The 14,688-nt window shown below is 46.1% G+C and overlaps 1 long non-coding RNA gene across 3 annotated transcripts in view; it reads right to left on the bottom strand.

The window, feature by feature from the left end:
• LOC132350335 (uncharacterized) overlaps positions 1 to 14,688 on the bottom strand; it is a 123,840-nt gene that overhangs the window by 25,919 nt on the left and 83,233 nt on the right. The window contains exon 5 of one of the 3 annotated variants that reach the window (XR_009497897.1): positions 1,171 to 2,024. The exons of the other annotated variants lie outside the window; for them this stretch is intronic. This is a non-coding gene — a long non-coding RNA (uncharacterized LOC132350335). Of the gene's footprint in view, positions 1 to 1,170; positions 2,025 to 14,688 lie in introns of those variants that run through there. 3 annotated transcript variants of the gene reach the window in all.

Here is a 14,688-nt window from a genome sequence, read left to right on the forward strand (position 1 = left end):
CTCTTGGTCCAAGATCCTCAGCCATACACAGGAATAGGAAAAAGAGAAGTGGCCGATGTGAAGCACCAGAGACAAATCCTGGCCAACAGCAGGTCTCAACAACAGCTCTGATGATGGTACCTGACTGCGGAATAGACCCTGGCCTAAAAGAGTCCCTGTGGCCAGGGTGAAAAGAGGAACAAACCCAACCCCCAGAGAACTTTTACTCCCAAAGCTCCAGTGCTAACTGGAGATGAGTTCTAAGATGAAAGACCCAGGGTGCCAGCACAGACAGAAAGGTTCACAAAGGATGCTGAGTCTTGAAACAAGAGGGTGATCAAGAGGGAAGGAGGGAGAAGGGAACATCGTGAGCAAATGTCCGGAGGCTGGCCCTGCAGAGTGAGTGTGTTTAAGCTGCCCCAGAGGATCAGAGCAGGGCCAGAGACAGGAGGACAGGGGCAGGGAGACAGGAGCACTGGGACAGGGAGACAGGAGCACTGGGGCAGGGAGACAGGAGCACTGGGACAGGGAGACAGGAGCACTGGGGCAGGGAGACAGGAGGACAGGGGCAGGGAGACAGGAGGGGGCAGGGAGACAGGAGGACTGGGGCAGGGAGACAGGAGGGGGCAGGGAGGGACAGGCTGACAGTGTTGAAAGCCAGGCGGCCGCTCGCCCCGATGCCATGGGACATAGGTCCCTCGAGGGCTCCTGAGCTCAGACACAGAGGATTAAAATGGCCATTGGAAGAAATTTATTGAGCCCGTGTGCAGATGAGATGGTGTGAGCAGAGGAAGGAGGACATCTGGGGACAAAAGAGAGCAGTCACAGGACCAAATCCCAGTAGAGCTCACCTGAAAACAACAGCAGCGTTTCGGGGGAAGAAGCATGGAAAACAAACATAGAAACTTCAGCACTCCTCCCCATGATCCCGTGCTGTGGTCCTGGCGGTACTTACTTCCGAGGTGCGGGAGGGCACTGGGACCTGGGAGGGGAGTGGCAAAGCCACTCTAGCCTTATGCATAATGACTTAATTTTTTTAAATTGGATTAATGCCTTACTTGTGTAATGAAAAATTAATTGGAAAAAAAAAAAAAAACCTAAGAAATCCATATTCCCAGCATTCTAAAAGAGAATTCCTCTTAGGGATTAATTTTTGATTTTTGTGCAGAGGTTTCCACAAATCAGCCAAATGAAACACCAGCATTTCTGGAAGAGTTTCTTTCTGAGGCCTAAAAGGTGCCTATACACACTTCCTCAGTGGCCTGGGCTAAGGGATGAGGGCTCCTTCATTGAATGTTTGCTGAAAATGAACAAACACAGAGGCAAAGCCAGTGATCTCTTCTGTCAGTTAGCTCAGGACTTATCAACTGCTTCTCCAAGCTTCATTTCTCCCAAGCCGCCTCCTCTGAAACCACCTTTCCTTCAAGAAACTGCGCTCTCTCCTTACTGTGAATGCTTCCAAGCCAAACTAGCAGAGGGGCAGGGTTTCCACTGCAGACGAAGTTTCATGGTGCTGTGGTCCTTGGCATCCGATAGAGACATGGGTGCTTCCAAGCAGGAAGCCAGAAAGTCAGCTGGAGCCCCATTTTACGCTCGTGTCCCTCACTGCCTTGTCAAAGGTCCCTTCTGTCCCCTATCATCATCGGGAGAAGAAAGACAGAAGGCTGCTCTGGCTGGGCAGTGATCAGCCACATAGAAGGTGCCAAGGGAGAGGAAAATATGCAGTATTAATATTTAATGTCCCTTTTCCATTTTCCCCTAATAAGCTGAGCGCTACGGCGGGGAGAGCTGATTTATTTTGTCAGCAGTGGAAGTATTTCAAGTATGATGCATGTCACTGGGTCACACAGAACCCATCACACAAAAACACACACTGCGGAAGCATCCAAGGGAAGAATCTTCTGGACTTGATCTCAAAGCCTTTATGCTTCAGGAAGTCTTGCAAATAGCACAGGATTTTGGTGAGAACTGGTTGCAGGACAGGCAGTGGGGTGGGCATTAGGCCACAGGTCTGTCCCCCCCGTTGGTACAAGGTACTGGGGACCCTGGTGGAAAAAGCAAAGGCTTTGGAGGCAAACAGCATTGGTGCCCCACACTTATCCCCCCAGCCCCTATCCATTTCCCTTGGCCCCAGTGGCTTCCTATCTCAAGCCCCTGCAATTCTTTGTCTGAGGGCCTCTGTGGCCACCAGATCTTGTTCTGCCCATTAGCAAGTCAGGCTGGAAGAGTCAGGGAGTTAACACTTTGGAAAGAACCCTAGACAGATATCAGATGGGATCTGATGGTGAATTAGTACAACTTCTTCATCCTTCTCAGGTGGGCTCTACACCATCTCCCAGACGTCCCCAGATGAATTGAACCCTGAGTGCATAGCAGTAACTTGCCCATTATCGCACTTCGTACTGGCTTCCTCCCTGTCCCCCGCTTCCCATAGCTCCCCCCACCATCTCACTTCTCCAATCCCTTCCCAGTTCTTTGTGGAATCACTACCCAAATAAACTTACACTCGAATTGCTGACTTAGGGTCTGCTGGGAAAACTCTTTCTTTCTTGATTTTCTCACGTGGAAAAATGGTGATAGCAGCGACCATCCTGCTGGTGGTTTTGAGAGCCAAGTGAAATAACACCTATGACAGTACCAGCACGGCGGGAGGTTGGTAGACGCATGACTCATTCATCCTCAATGGGAATGTGGGCTTCTTGTAAGCCAGGCACCACACCCTGATATGAGATGTAAAACAAATCCTCCCTTTATCCCTCTGTGAACATTAATGTCTAGTCCAATCCTTGTAGCATCCTTCACATTCTCCTTGCCATGAGAGGTTAGCACATGGATGAGAAACAAGAGATTGGAAGAAGTGCTAAACAGATGATGGTAGAAAGGGTATCTGCCTCAAAGTCAGATGATCTGGCTGTGTAATGGGTTGAATTGTGGTCCCAAAATATATGTCCAAGTCCTAACTCCCAGTACCGGCGAATGTGAACTAATTTGGAAAAAGGGTCTTTGCAAACATAATTAAGTTAAGGATCTTAAGGAGAGATCATCCTGGAGTGGCCCTTACATCCAATGACAGGTGTCTTTAGAAGAAGAAGAGAAAATATGAAGAGGAGAAACACAGGGGAGAAGGCCAGCCTTGTGGAGACGAAGCAGATTAGAGTGACGCTGCCTTAAGCCAAGGAATGCGTGGTGCCACCAGCAGCTGGAAGAGGCGAGGAAGGACTCTCCCTTAGAGCCTTTGGAGGGAGCACGGTCCTGCCAACACCCTGATTTCAGACTTCCGGTCTCCAGAGCTGTGAACACATTCTTGTTGTTTTAAGCCACCAAGTTTGTGGTCATTTATTACGACAGCCCTAGGAAACTAATACAGGGTGTACGACAGGGTCCTTCCTTCACTACTGAACCTTGGCTCTGAGCCTCAATTTCCTCATCGCTGAAATGGGAGACTTGGAATAGATGGTCTCCAAGGTTCTTTCCTGTGCTCATGGTGAGCAGCCTCTAGCTGGAGGGTGTAGGAGAGGCAGTTAGGGGAGTATCATAGTGTGGATTCCTGGTCTCAAATTATAAAGGCTTAGTTTCAATAGGCTGGTTTGGGCAGAAAATAAATTTACTGGAAGGATGTCAAAGCTGGCTGTGTAGTCAGGATGGGCTAACCGCTGTAAGAAATAACTCGAAATCACAGGGCCTCAGTACATGAAAGTTTCTCCCATGCACCACAGTTCAATAGTCATGAAGGGACCCAGGCTCCTCCCATCCTGTGGCTCTGCCCTCCCCTAAGACCTCATAGTGCTCTCCATTCAGTTACCACCTGGGGGAAGAGAGAGAGTCAGAAGATGACAACTGAGGGATTTTGGGGTTGTTTTGTTTTGCTTTTGGGTGTATTAGATTAAATAGTATTCCCGCCCCCTCCTGACCACCCCCCAAAAAAAAAGATATGTCTAAGTCCTAACCCCTGGTGCCTGTGAATGGGACCTTATTTGGAAATAAGTTCTTGCAGATGTAACTAGGTTAAGGATCTTTGGATGAAATCATCCTGGATTTAGAGTGGGCATTAAATCTGATGATTAGTGTCTTATAATAGACAAGAGGAGGAGTTAAGACCCAGAGACACAGGAGGAAGCCACATAAAGACGGAGGTAGAGATTGGAAAGATGCAAGCACAAGCCAAAGAAGGCCAAGGGTTTCTGGAGCCACCAGAAGCCAGAAAAGAGGCCTGAGACGGATTCTCCCTCAGAACCTCGAGAAGGAACCAACCCTGCTGACGTCTTGATTTCAGACCTCTGTCCTCAAGAACTGTGAGAAAATACATTTCTATTGTTTTAGCCACTGTTTCTGGTCATTTGTTATGGCAGCCCTGGGAAACTGATACATCAGGTAAGGCCACGAGAAAGCAGTGCGGATCCCTCCTGCTCACATCCCTTGGCCCAAATGCACCCACATGGCCCCATATAACTGCAAGCGTGGGAAGCAAAGCCTGGCTTTGTGTGCCAGGAAAGCACGTGTATGTGTGAGCCCTGAGAGTCTCTGCCAAGTTCAAAGAACCAACTGCCAAGAGGCTGGGCAACCAGAACAAGCCAAAGTCATGCCACAGAACAAGTCCGGTTAGGGCATGGCTGCTGCCGCCACTGAAATTTGGAAGGTGCCGCCGACCTGCTTGCTGCTCCCAGCTGTGGACGCAGCTGTCGTCTCTGGGCATCTCTGTCCTCCACATCAGCTGCGCTCTAGAGTCACCAGAAGGGGTTGCCTTTATAAAAGTACCATTGCTCTCATTCCCCAGCAGTCCTGATTTAATTGGTCTCGGGTGGGACCCAGGCTTTAGTACTTGTTAAAAGCTCCTGGGGTGATTCTAAAGTGTAGGCAGGGATGAGAACAACCATCCTAAGCTGTCATAATATCTGATGTTTCTCAATAAAAAAATTTTCTTGTCGATTATCTCATTTGAAACTCAACCCCAGGAATGATGATGGATTGAGGGCATTGGCCCCATTCCACAGATGAGGAAACGAAGTCCCCGAGAATTGGAATAACTCTTTGATGCTACACAGTCAGGTGGAGCGCGGCCAGGATGTGAACTCGGGTCTATAATGCTAAGTCTGCTGTCCCCACTGTGGAACTCTTTTATAACAAGACAGTGGCTACAAAGCTTACCACTCCTTATTAATGAGGCCCTGAACTGATAGGAAGGCATTAGTGAGACCTGAATTCAAAGCATAAGGAAGGTGCCCTTCTTTCCACATCAAATCTCTGACATCTGAAGAGATGTTTGTCCAGCCCTTCATATGTGAGGCCATGGAACATTCTAGGCCCTGTGCCCATGGCCTGCACTCTTTGCAAGGGCTCACAAAGATGCTTGAGATTTGAAATATCTTTGGTTCCAAAATGCTAAATGAGAAGTGCAAAGTAAAAACAAGCAAATGCTTAATTAATATATACGAATGTCATTACGTGTTAAATTTCGTATGCATTAAAGTTTTACAGCATTTGAATACAATTTGAGGTTATGTTTCCTTGCTTTGCTGTGCACAGTTAGCTGTGAAACCTGAGAAACCATGACTAATTACAAAATAAATGAGTTACTCGGAGCCATATCGTTTCCAAAGCAAAATCATAAAAATCCTTCGAAGTTTCTTATAGCGAAAAATAAATTTTGCTGTAACGTGGGTGCTTTTAACATCTTTGACATGATGGAAGGTGGGACTACCAAAATTAGGGCATGCCTGGGACATACGATGGCTCTGGTTGTACGTGATGCCGCGGTGCTCATCACCCCCACCCTAAAGCACGCTGTCCAAGCCTGGTGACAAGACGGACACAGCCACTCCCACAGGCCTGGCCTTCCCTGGCCCTGAGCAGCGACCCCCAGGACCACCGCGACTCTTGGGAGCAATAGAAAGATGTCGTGGGTAAAAATAGGACTTTCTCATCTTCATCATAATTGATTAATGGAAATCTCCATTAGGTATTGATTTTTTTTTTTTTTTTGGAACATGCTAAGTTCTTAAAGTCTTCTTAAAATGAAGCAATTTTTCATTTATTCTTTTCATTGACTCCTCACACATCCCTAAATGGCTTTCCCACAAGTTCCCTTGCATTACTCACTGCCTACACTTGATTAGACTAAATTGGCCTATTTCAGCCCAGATATGGGAACTTTCTGATAGGTTTCCCTTCTCTCCCATCCTTGAAGAGACACCTTCTCCCCTCTCTTCCTTTTTCCCTCTCACTTCTTCCTCCCTCCCTCCCTCCCTCCCTTCCTTCCTTCCTTTCTTCCTTCCTCCCATTCCCATTACACTCACTCTCTTACTCAGATACAGTGATAGATACCAGAAACACAGAATTTTTAAAGGTATGGGACCTGCCTTAATTAACTGAAATCTAGTGGGGAGGGAAGATAAGGAGAATAGGTATGTTAATAAGTAATCAGAATTTGGGGTCATGCAGATAAGCAAGGGGAGCCAAAGGTATATAGAACAGGATATAGAAACAATAGAAAGAAAAACCAAACCTCTATTTGAAGAAGTCAGAAAAGGCTTTCCTAAAAGCATTTCCTCCCCAGGAACATGATGTCATTCTGATTCCATGTTGTTTGAAGCTGATCGGGGGAGAAATTTGAGGCAGGTAGACACAAAATGCTGTTGTCTGAAATACTTGCGTGGGACCCCTGGTCATTTTGTCAGGTTAGGAAATAATGATTTTATGATGTTACTCAATATATTTTATATATGGGTCCATTTAATAAATTCCTCCAAGTACTTGGACCCAAGAAAAGGTTTGTCTTTCCAAAATGAATTGGCATCAATGAGAGTGAGGTCATTAAACAGATTTTCCTTTTTGCCTTAGCTGCCAGGAAGCTCAGAGATAAATTCCATACCTATTAGCAGGGATTACCTCATCCTTAGTCTCTGGTGGAAAATATTACTCATGATAAAAGCTGCTGATCTCTGAATTCCTAGTATGGCCCAACTCACTTGTTTTGCTCAGTATCCTGTCACAGGAACAAGGCTGCATTATCTTTTTTTAGAAAAGAACACTTCTGAGAAGTTTATATAACTGAACTATTAGCTCTATGAAGTCAGGGATTACATCTGTCTCATGTATTACAGTCATAATTACGTAGGAAGGTTTGGCAAAAGAATTAGTGTTCAACAGATATTTGTTGCATGAATAAGTGGATGAATAAATGAATTAGATAACCATGAAGAGAGAACCATATATCTAAAAGTACAGTCACCTAATATTTCTCCTTGACACTAGTCAGTTGCTGCTCCCTACCATCCAGTAATGTCAGATACATCTTTCTCCAGCACAGCAACAATCATTTTACACCTCCCTCTTCCTCTGCCACCACAAGCACACCACTAAGCCTCACTCGGAAGCTTTGCACTCTTTGCCCTCCTAGTTGAAGGACTGGACACCTATTACTTGTGAGCCTACTCTACATCCCTTCCCTTTGGCTACTGACCTTCCTTTAATCCACGAATTTTCTGGTAGGGATCTCAGGCTCAGGATTCTGTGTCCTCTGCTATGGGGTGGTCTAGAACTCACACTGGTCCCTTGGTAGGCTTATAACACAAGCATAGCCCATCAAAAAGTCCTTTGGGGAAATTTATATAAACACTGGGAAACAGAGGGTATCTCTCAAACTGAGACAAGAATCATGTAAGGCTGGAGTTTCTGGGATCCGTTCTCTCCAACAGAAAGAGAGTTTGCCAGAAAATAAAGCCAACATAGAGAACATCTGGATCAAGCCACACATGAATCTATCACAGTTCTGTCAGTTGATATATTCCTTTTCTTGCGTGAACTAGCTTGAATTGGGCATCTTATTCCTTAATAGTCCCGAGTGAAGATATCAAGTATAAATTCCTAACTCCTCTCTCTGACCTTTGGAAAGAAATCTGCCATACATTGTCATGGATAGGACCACAGGGTTAATCCTCATGGTCTTGCTTCTCAAGTTATCTGGGTGAAGGACCTTTAAAAAATTTTTTTTCCATCCACATATATCCAACAAAAGAATTATATTCAGAATATTAGAGTAACTCCTACTCTTCAATAAGCAAAAGACTGAAAATCCAATAGAAAAATGGGCAAAACACTTGAACAATCACTTAAAAAAATAAGGATACACCAAAGGCCAATAAACATAAGCAAAGGAACTCAACTTCAACAGTCATCAAGGAAATGCCAAAGAAATTCACAACAAAAGACCATGCATCCTGGTTACGATATATAAATGGGAAAGATCAGCTGAGTTTAATTGCGGACTGACATGTGGCCCACCCACGCAGCACTTGTCCACAGCTCAACCACAGGCAACACGCCACGCAGGTCAACAATACCTAAATTGGTCAATCCCCTGTTCACCAAAGAGAAGTCTGCTGATCACACACTGGGAATGCATATTGTTGCGTTGCCGTAGAAATTTCTAAATATTTAGTTTCAAATTCTGTATCCATCTCATTGCAGAATGGTACCCGTTCCTGGCTGACACCAGTCTGTGGACCACACTAACGCTGCCAGGAGTCAGTGTCCGGAGTAGGAAGACTTGGTAAGTAGAGTCCTTTGCAGAATGAAGCCTTACCCAGGTTTCATTTGGCCCCGTAGGCTACATGTTAATCAAGGGTTTCCCTACTTTACATCAATAGATAAATTTTTAAAACTCCAAGGTGATGCCTGTGAATTTGAGCAGAGATAGAAAGCTACAGCGCACACCTGAGGATACCTTTGTACACATGTGGAAATACGAGGTGATGTCCAGAAATAATAGAAGGGGAAGCGGCTAGGAAGAGGTCAGCTCCTGTGTCGAAATCTCTTCCTGTTACTCTGGATCTCTGAGAACAGCATTACTGGTCCCCAGAGAACTGGGTTTTGCACTCAGAAGGTGTGTCTTTCCTCCCCCTAGGGAGTTGGGCAAAGAATCATTTCTATGCTGAGGTCACAAAGGTGTTTCTGCAGAAACCAAAGGGGTGCCCATCCCTGGAGGTGTTTGTATTTTTGATTTCCAAATGCCTCTTCTGATCTTCCTCCCTCTGCTTTTTTCCTTAACCCAGTGATTCTCAACTCCGGCTTCACAGATAGAATCACCTGGAAAGTGTCAACCAATACTAATGCCCAGGTCCCATACTCTAAAGTTCTAGTACATTTGTCTACAGTGGGACCCAGGCATATGTGATTTTGCAAACATCTCCCCAGATGAATATAATGATCAGGGTTGAGATCCTCTGCCTTAACCAAAAGGACTCACTTCTTCCACAGGCAGTTGAGTGTAATCAACCCATCTGTCACCAGCATTTTCTGAACTCCTAATGTGTGCAGGGGCTGCAGGAGATGTGACAAAACTTAGGAGAAGGTATCATATTCGGGATCCTCCGGTGCCATGTTCCCAAAGTGTGGTCTCTGAGCCTGCAGAGTCAGCATTACCTGGGAACTTGGTAGAAATGCAGATTCTCAGGCCCCGGTCTGAAATTTTGTGAGTCAGGCCCAGAAATTTGTGTTTTAAAAAACTCTCTAGGAGCAGGCAAATTCATAGTGACAGAAAGTAGAATGGTGGTGGCCAGGAGCTGGGGGAGGGGGAAATGGGGACTTACTGTTTATGGAGTTTCAGTGTTGCAAGATGAAAAATGTTCTGTGGATGGATGGTGGTGATGTTTGTACAACAATGTGAAAGTACTTAATGCCACCGAACTGTACATTTAAATACGGTTAAGATGGCAAATTTTATTTGGTGTATATTTTACCACAATTTAAAAATAAATATTTTTTAAAGCCCATTGGGTGATTCTGATGTACACTAAAGTCTGGGGATAATTGCTCCAGATGCTGAGAATGACCATTTATTCATTCATCATCATTAGTCATACTTCATGCTTCTGTGCCCTCTGTGGGCCAGAAATTGTCCTAGGCACTGGATAAACATCATCCCTGCACCCTGAGAATTTAGAGTCTAACAGGGAGACAGACATTAAGCAAATGATTGCACAACTCATTATTTCATTACAACTGAGATATGCCATGAGGGTGGCATGGAACAGAGAATGCTGTGGGAGCATATAACCTAGCCTGGGGAGGTCATAAAAAAAAAATCCCCTACGAAAGCTAAAACCTGAAAGATGCTTAGGAGTTACCCTTGTGGACCCAGCATTGCAGGCGCAAGGAACAGCTTTTGCAAATGTCCTGAGGCAGGCATGTATGAGGAACTGAGAGAGGACAAGTGTGGTGGAGCAAAGCAAGTGTGGGAGACAGCAGTGAGCGATGATCTGGAGCAGGAGGCGGGGCCAGGCCACAGGGGGCCCAGTGACCACATCAGGGACTGTGAACTTGACTCCATGTGCAATAGAAGCTGAGTGAAGATTCTGGAGAACCAAAGGAGAAGTGCCCTGGGCTAATGCTCTGAACAATTCTGAGGTTTCCGAGGTGGGGGACTTTATGTATATGTGACTAGGTCCTGGCAACTTAAGCCACCAGTGCCAGGGTAAGAGGAATGAGTCTCATAGTTTAGCCATCTTCTGTCCTCAAACCCTCATACCGAAGTTGAAAAGACAGAAAATGCATGTGCTTAATAATGGTCTCAGTATATTTTGCATTAGTTACAGTGGGCTAGGTTACCTGTGGCTAAAAAAAAAAAATCCCGGTGGCTTAACATAAGTTTCTATCTTGCTAATGTTACATGTCCAAAGGAGGTCAGCAGAGACCTCTGGTTCACACAGTCACTCAGGGACTCAGGCTGAGAAGCTGCACCATCTGTATGTCTCCTTGGTCACTGCAGCAGGAGAAGAGGGAGCTAGGGGATCAGGTACTAGCTCTTAAATGCTTTGACCTAAAAGTAAAACACTTTTCACAATGTGAAATCACTTTGGCTCACAGTGCGTTGGCAAGGCTGAGTCCCATGACCCACCTAACTGCAAGAAAATGTGTGGGAGCACATTGTAGGTGGCGAGCAATAACTATTTCTATCACACAATAAAATATGCTCAAGAGTGAGAATTTTTACACAGGCACTGCTGAGTTAGAAACATCCCACTCATGATCATCCCAGAAGAGGGAAGAGCTGAGCCTGACTTTCCCCTGAAAAGATGAGCTGTGCCAACAAGGTTCAAGTTTGAGTTTGCCTGATAGCCAGATGCTTCACTGAAGCCTGGTGGTGGAAATGGTCCCTCCCGTTTTGAAGGTGCACATTCCCTGGACAGACCTAGTAAGCTCTAGACCTCAATCGACCACCAAATCCTACATGTTAACACTGCAGGGATAAGGCCTTTGAGATCATTTCATCCAACTATCTCATTATGCGGGAGGCACCTGAAGTTCAAAAAGAAGTAACTTATCCAAGTCAAACAATGAGTTCATGACCAAGCTAAGAATACAGCCCCATCTCCTGCCTCCCAGTGCACTGTCTTTCCTACCCCAGAAGATAAGAAATAATATACATAATTTCCAAACTTTACGGAAAAAAATAAGTTGAACCAAAACTCAAAATTTCTATTTTAATATATTAAAAAAGAAAATAACAAACATCAAGAATTTACAGCCTGTAGAAAACATAAAATAAAGTGTCAGGAAAAAAAAGCTTAAATATATCCATGATCACAATAAATGTGAATGGATAAAATTATTTTATGGGACGTCTAATACTTTCAGATTTTTTAAATCTAGCTTGATGCTATCCACAATTCAAACTAGAAACAAAATGACATGAAGAGGTTAAAAATGAAAAGAATGATAAAAGATAAACTAATCAAATGCTAATAAAAATAGAGTAGGTATGGTAATATTGATATTAGACAAAAGAAGAATTCAAAATGAAAAGCATTAAATAAGACAGGAGGGAGGTTAGCTGTTTTCCTACTGAAAACAGTTACGTGGTTCTAAAAAGTCAAAATACATGTTAGCTCAGGAACATCAATATGGCAAAGATATAATGGAAATATCTGTGAACTATGTGTTTATGTTGGGGTGCTTGTGTATGTGTGGGTGTGTGTGTAACATACATCTATGACTGTGTGATCAAAATGCTTTTGGAAGTAAATCCATCCCACTAACTTTTGTAAACACCCAGCTATGGTGCTATGCTGGGCCTTAGCTAACTGTCCCCCTGGAGCTGACCATCTAAGCTGGACAACTCAGCCACAGGTGTCTACACAGAAAAGCACCCATCCCAAGAAGCTGGGAATCCTGCCAGTGAGAAAGCCGACTCATGAGAGCTCGGCATAGAAATCAACCTTGGGAGGGAGGAGATTACCCCAAAAATGGGGAGGAACAATTCCGCTGCATCGAGAAGTATGGCTCACAGAATCAAGTTCTGCTGCTGATACCATGGTCAGGGCTGCAAAGCCCTCCAGGGAACCCCCAGAGCTGGCAGCTCCCCTTAAGGGAGAAAATGGCTCCCTGGACACCTGGCTGGGCACTGCGGGACCCCAGCTGCAGAGAAGATTTTTCATAGACCTGTCGTGCTGGGTGTTTCCAAAGCAAATATCCCTGAGGCCCACACTAGCTAGCTGCATCTGTTTCCCATTTTGAGGAGCGAGTCCTACACACCAGTTTGTGAAGAACTCCTCTGAAGGGAAGAAAAGAAACAGCCTCCTACAAACACCCAGCTAGCTCTGCCCAGGACCTGTGGCTTTATCACAGAGCACATGGCATTGGTGGGCCCGACGGCGTGCTGCTAACGAGAGCTCCCATCTGTCACGGCCCCATGCCTGAGTCTTAGTGGGGACCCCGCTAGCCCCTGGGTGTTTATGGCATGGGCCACTGGCTGCGGCTAGTTCTTTATTTCTCAAAGCATCAGAGAGCCTCAGAGCTGGCTGCTGGGGGGTGGGATGCTTGCAGGGGGTGTGGGAGGGTGGTTGGACGGGGGTGAAGGAGGCGCAGGAAGTGGAAGATCGTTTCCTTAGTGGAACTCCGGGTCGGATCAGAGCTGCAGCCGCTGCCGGGGACTCAACTGCACGGCCCCGTGTCTTTGGTTGCCTGGGAATGTCCCTCGTGCAGCCCAGCATGGGGACCGCTGAATGCACTGCGAACATTTTTGGCAGGCTGGCCTCTGGGCTGGGCTCACGTTCATTAATCTGCCTGCCATCGACGCCCCGTGAAAAGAGGAAATTGTTTCATGCTCACCAAGAGACAAGGGGAAAGGGCTCGGAGCAGGAAGAAGGCCCAGGCTTGGCGTGCTGCGGCGTCACCCACAGAGCAGGCCAGAGAGAGCAGCCTCTATGGGGAGCAGGCCAGCCCTCCCCGGGGAGGACCTTGGAAATCTTGCAGCGCGGCTGTTAATTAGCCCAGTAATGGGCCCTGGCTGGAGCGGCTCTGGCTGAAGCTTTGGGCCTGAAACAATCAGGGCCTGTATTCTGACAGAGATAACAAAGGGAGGAAGTGGGGGGTTGGGGGGTGAGCATAAAGGAAAGCGTGGACAAGAGGAAATACCGAGTACAAACTGCTGTAATGAATTTTAAAGGCAGCCTTCTCAAGGTAGGAGAACGCTGGAGTGTCACAGAGCCTGTGTTGGGACCTTCCTTTCAGTACACTGGGAAGTGACAATCACTGAGGCTGCGTACATGGAGGTACATGGACCGATAGCGCCATGTCTATGGAAGCAGCCCCAGCAGCAAGCAGAGGCCGGAACGAGGGCTGTGTCCTTTCTGCATGCTTTTGGGCAGACTAGAGCTCAGAGATGCAAGGGGCAGGCCCATCCCAGTTGACATCTGGGTCCCAAATATCAGGGCTAATAGGGGAAACAGTTGCTATTTGTAATTCCAAAGAGATTCTTAATGAAAAGAAGGCCCTGGTTCTGCTGAGGACCTGAGTTTGGAGAGCTTCTTTGGAAAGGAGCTGGGAAGAGCCCAACTGCTCTTTGTAACAAAGGGGAAAGAATACAGAGCTCCCAGGAGCAAAGCAGGTGGAGGGAATGGGGCAGAAAGAGAAGAGGAGGTAGACAAAGATGGCAGCTGGGTGGCACGGTCCCAGGCCTTCTCCTAATCTTCCGTGAAATCAGCCAAGCCCTGGATGCTTGGCTGTGGATGTGGGTGGATTTGGGGCAAACCAGTGAAGAGACCATTGCAGGCGGATGTGGGGCAAAAAGACCACATGTGTGCAGATGCTGGAGGTGAAGGAACAGACATCACCTCAAGGGTTTTGAGGATTTGCAGCCCTGGATCTCCAAAGGACAGGGAAGCCCAAAGTGGTCTATGGGTCACACGAGGGTCACTGGATGGTGACAGACCCCATTCCTTGGCCACATACCTCTTCTCAGTGCCTGTCCATCCACCTGAACATCCAAATGCATTCTTCATGTCCTTTCCCCCCACCCCATTTTTTAAGTTAAAATTTACACACAGTAAAACTCAACCATTTTTAGTGTACAGTTCTGCGAGTTTTAATAAATGCATACCACTACGTAGTCATTATAATTATCAAGATATAGAACATTTTCATCATTCCAGAAAGTCCCCCTGAGAGCCTTTGAAAATCAAGCCCCTGGTCTGTTTTCTGTCTCTATGGTTTTGCCTCTTCCAGAATGTCATATAAGTGAAATCATATGGCATGTAGCCTTTTGAGTGTGGCTTCTTTCACTGAGTGTAATGCATTTGAGATTCATCCAGGTTGTACCTACCAGGGATTTGTTTCTTTTGATTGCTGAATAGTATTCCACTGTGTGGACAGATCATAGTTTGTTGGTTTATTCCTTAGTTGAGGAACATCTGGGTTGCTTTCTTTCATGTC

This window comes from Balaenoptera ricei, chromosome 16, assembly GCF_028023285.1.
Source record: "Balaenoptera ricei isolate mBalRic1 chromosome 16, mBalRic1.hap2, whole genome shotgun sequence".
NCBI classification, from domain to species: domain Eukaryota; kingdom Metazoa; phylum Chordata; class Mammalia; order Artiodactyla; family Balaenopteridae; genus Balaenoptera; species Balaenoptera ricei.